This window comes from Salvelinus sp. IW2-2015, unplaced genomic scaffold, assembly GCF_002910315.2.
Source record: "Salvelinus sp. IW2-2015 unplaced genomic scaffold, ASM291031v2 Un_scaffold6981, whole genome shotgun sequence".
NCBI classification, from domain to species: Eukaryota; Metazoa; Chordata; class Actinopteri; order Salmoniformes; family Salmonidae; genus Salvelinus; species Salvelinus sp. IW2-2015.
Genome location: NW_019948242.1, coordinates 1 through 4,780, shown reverse-complemented (window position 1 = coordinate 4,780; position 4,780 = coordinate 1). Strand labels below are relative to the sequence as shown.

At 41.1% G+C, this 4,780-nt stretch overlaps 1 long non-coding RNA gene across 1 annotated transcript in view; it reads left to right on the top strand.

Moving 5' to 3' along the window:
- The window catches only part of LOC139027045 (uncharacterized), a 16,532-nt gene extending 12,633 nt beyond the window's left edge, over window positions 1-3,899 (top strand). Inside the window, exon 3 of the long non-coding RNA XR_011479075.1 lies at window positions 3,666-3,899. This is a non-coding gene — a long non-coding RNA (uncharacterized lncRNA). The remainder of the gene's footprint in view (window positions 1-3,665) is intronic.
- Window positions 3,900-4,780: the final 881 nt, after the last annotated feature.

Below are 4,780 nucleotides of genomic sequence, written 5' to 3'. Positions count from 1 at the left end.
AATCATTTAGTTAACTGGAGAGGTTTAAACCAACTCAATGCACCATAGAACACATGTTGGTTAGGAGCTCTGCTGGGACAATACCAGAGATGGTCCTATATACGGATCAACAAAAACCTCCAGAACATGGATTGGTTAGGAGCTCTGCTGGGACAATACCAGAGATGGTCCWATATACGGATCAACAAAAACCTCCAGAACATGGATTGGTTGCTGCATGTGACTGGCTGTTATCCTGCAGGCGTCCTAAGAAACTGAGCAACGTCTCCAATCTTAACTTCCAGAACATATTCTGGGCGTTCTGCCAATTGGTCTGAGGGTCACAGTTACCTGCATGAACCAAAACAGAGTGAGAGAAGAGATGGCACTCTCTTCAGCAACACAATTCCAGAAGAACAAAAAGGTCTATCACTCTGTGATACAGTACACACTTTATTTAATGTCCTAGGCTACTTGGCTAAAAAGATTGGTTGGCAACYTTCGCTAGTTAACTATTAAACATTATCCATCTACATCTAGCTACATATTGAACTTCCATCCTCTCAGGTCAGGGGCGCAATGTATGAATTAATGATTAGTTCAGAATCAGCTTTATAATCATTAGCCAGTACGGAGAATTTAGTAAAACCACAAGTCCAAATCCCTATCTCCATCCATGGCTAATTTAGGAAAGGGACCATTTTATCTAGCTAGCCACCAGAGGACAACAACACAAAGAGATGCAACAATTCAAGTTATTTTTAATGTGAATGCTCTGAATGCTATTTATTAGAGTTGAAGCGTTCTTTGGTMCGCCAGGACCAATCACAGTTGAGCTCACTCAGTTTAGCTCAACAATGATTGGCTATAATTGTATACTTTTATCAAGGGAGGCCTATTGCTCACTGGCTTCCCTTGCATTTTTAACTCCACAGGCGAAAACAATGTCATACTCATTTGGACCAGACAGGATCAGATAGATGACCTACACATACAGAGACAGAGGGGCACTGTTTAACTGACCAGACAGGATCAGATAGATGACCTACACATACAGAGACAGAGGGGGCTGTTTCACTGACCAGACAGGATCAGATAGATGACCTACACATACAGAGACAGAGGGACAACTGTTTCCATGACCAGACAGGATCAGATGATGACCTACACATACAGAGACAGAGGGGCTGTTTCAACTGACCAGACAGGATCAGATAGATGCCTACATACAGAGACAGAGGGGCTGTTTCACTGACCAGACAGGATCAGATAGATGACCTACACATCAGAGACAGGGGCGTGTTTACTGACCAGACAGGATCAGATAGATGACCTCCAGAGACAGAGGGGGCTGTTTCAACTGACCAGACAGGATCAGATAGATGACTCTAATCACAGAGACAGAGGGGCTGTTTTGATTCGGGATGCTGTTTTCCGGTGCGATACATTCAGCCTCTTGAGAATTGAAGGAAAACATTACTGGAAACACAGAAGGACGAAAGAAAAATGATTATTTTTTTTTTGTTTTGTTTTTCCTTGGTAGTTTTTTGGGTGGAAGCCTTTCCTTGGCATCCTGAACACGCCACTGATGAAATAAGTGTCATGGACTACTCTGTGTGCAATAATAGTGTTTAACAATATTTCTGAATGACTACCCCTCACCCTGTGCCCCACAACATGCAATTATCTGTAAGGTAACTCAGTAGAGAGGAACATTTCAAACACAAGATTCAACCACAAGACCAGGAGAGGTTTTCCAATGCTCGCAACAGAAGAGCACGTATTGGTAGTTGGGAAAAACAAAAGCAGACATTGAATTCGCCTTTGAGCATGGTGAAAGTTAATATTAATTACAACTTTGGATGGTGTATCAATACACCAGTACTACAAAGACACAGGCATCTTCCTAATTAGTTGCTGGAGAGGAAGGAAACCGCTCATTGATTTCAGGCAGAGGCCAATGGTGACTTTAAAACAGTTACAGAGTTTAATGGGCTGTGATAGGAGAAACTGAGGATGGATCAAACCAACAGTTGTAGTTACTCCTCAATACGAACCTCATTGACAGAGTGAAAGAAGGAAAAGCCCGTACAGAATAACAATATTCCAAAACATGCATCCTGTTTGCAACAAAGGCACTAAAGCAATACTGCAAAAAAATTTGGCAAAGCAGTTCACTTTTGGGTCCTGAATATCAAAGTGTTATGTTTTGGTGCAAATCCAATACAACAACTCTATGACTGCACTCTCTCCATATATTTCAAGATAGTGGTGGCTGCATCATTTACAATTTACATTTTACGTCATTGATAATAGTGGGTAAATCACTGGGGAAGACAGGTTAATATATATGTGTGGTGATTAATAGTGGGTAAATCACTGGGGAGACATATTAAGTCATATGTGTTGTGATAATAGTGGGTAAATCCTGGGAAGACATGGTACATCATATGTGTTGTGATAATAGTGGGTAAAATTCACTGGGGAAGAACATGCTACATCATATGTGTTGTGATAATAGTGGGTAAATTCCGGGGACAGACCATTTATATCACTGGGGAAGCAGTTTACATCATAATGTGTTGTGTGATAATAGTGGGTAATTACATGGGGAAGACATGTACATCAATATGTGTTGTGAAATAGTGGGTAAATCATGGGGAGAAGACATGTTACATCATATGTGTGTGATAATAGTGGGTAAATCAGCTGGGGAAGACATGTCACATCAATGTGTTGATAATGNCTCTGATCCAGTAGTGAGTCATTTAGCAGACGCTCTGATCCAGTAGTGAGTCATTTAGCAGACCCTCTGATCCAGTAGTGAGTCATTTAGCAGACGCTCTTATCCAGTAGTGAGTCATTTAGCAGACGCTCTGATCCAGTAGTGAGTCATTTAGCAGACTCTCTGATCCAGTAGTGAGTCATTTAGCAGATGCTCTGATCCAGTAGTGAGTCATTTAGCAGACGGTCTGATGCAGTAGTGAGTCATTTAGCAGACGCTCTGATCCAGTAGTGAGTCATTTAGCAGACTCTCTGATGCAGTAGTGAGTCATTTAGCAGACGCTCTGATCCAGTAGTGAGTCATTTAGCAGACGGTCTGATCCAGTAGTGAGTCATTTAGCAGACACTCTGATGCAGTAGTGAGTCATTTAGCAGACGCTCTGATCCAGCAGTGAGTCATTTAGCAGATGCTCTGATCCAGTAGTGAGTCATTTAGCAGACGCTCTGATCGAGTAGTGAATCATTTAGCAGACTCTCATCCAGTAGTGAATCATTTAGCAGACTCTCATCCAGTAGTGAGTCATTTAGCAGACTCTCAACCAGCAGTGAGTTATTTAGCATACTCTCAACAAGTAGTGAGTCATTTAGCAGACTCTCATCCAGTAGTGAGTCATTTAGCAGACTCTCAACCAGCAGTGAGTCATTTAGCAGACTCTTCTCCAGTAGTGAGTCATTTAGCAGACTCTCAACCAGTAGTGAGTCATTTAGCAGACTCTTATCCAGCAGTGAGTCATTTAGCAGACTCTAATCCAGTGCATACTTTTCCATACTTTTTTCATACTGTTATGGGTATTCTTCTAATCGTTATTGACTGGTGAGTTTTTCAGGATAAAAAAAATGAAATGGAGCTAAGCACAGGCAAAATCCTAGAGGAAAACCTGGTTCCATCTGCTTTCCAACAGACACTGGGAGATGAATTCACCTTTCAGCAGGAAAAGAATCTAAGACACACGGCCAAATCTACACTGGAGTTGCTTACCAAGAATCCAGTTCCTGAGTGGCGAAGTTACAGTTTGGACTTAAATCTGTTTGGAAATCTATGGCAAGACTTGAAAATGGTTGTCTAGCAATGATCAAAAACCAATTTGACACGGCTTGAAGAATTATAAGAAGAATAACGGGCAAATGTTGCACAATGCAGGTGTGGAAAGCTCTTATAGACTTTCCCAGAAAGACTGACAGCTATAATCGTTGCCAAAGGTTCTTCTACAACGTATTGACTCAGGGGCCTGACTACTTAAAAAAATGAGATACCGTTTTTCTGTATTTCATTTTTTATAAATTAGCAAACTTTTTTTTTTTAACACTGTCATTATGGGTGATTGTGTGTAGATGGGTGAGAAAAAAAACACAATTTCTATCCATTTTGAATTCAGGCTGTAACACAATAAAATGTTGTTGTTTTTTTTGTTTTTGTTTTACTTTTTGAGGGCACTGGTACCTGTTTCGAACTGGTTTCAGCTTTCTAGGGTTCTAGGTTGGGAAAGCATTGTTAGCTACAGTACTGTACGTTTTCCCGCGGTTTCACCTGTCTGAATGGTTTGCTCCAAATTTCATATATGATCGTACAATTGCAATACTGTGGATTTTTTAAATACAGTGCATTTGGAAAGTATTTAGACACCTTGCCTTTTCCACATTTTATGTTACAGACTTATCCCAGAATTGATTAAATCGTTTTTTCCCTCATCAATCTACACACATTACCCCATAATGACAAAACATGACATTTACATAAGTATTCAGACCCTTTACTCAGTACTTTGTTGAAGCACCTTTGGCAGCGATTACAGCCTTGAGTCTTCTTGGGTATGACTCTACAAGCTTGGCACACCTGTATTTGGGGAGTTTCTCTCATTCTTCTCTGCAGATCCTTTCAAGCTCTGTCAGGTTTGATGGGGAGCGTTGCTGCACAGCTATTTTCAGGTCTCTCCAGAGATGTTCGATCGGGTTCAAGTCTGGGCTCTGGCTGGGCCACTCAAGGACATTCAGAGACTTGTCCAGAAGCCACTCCTGC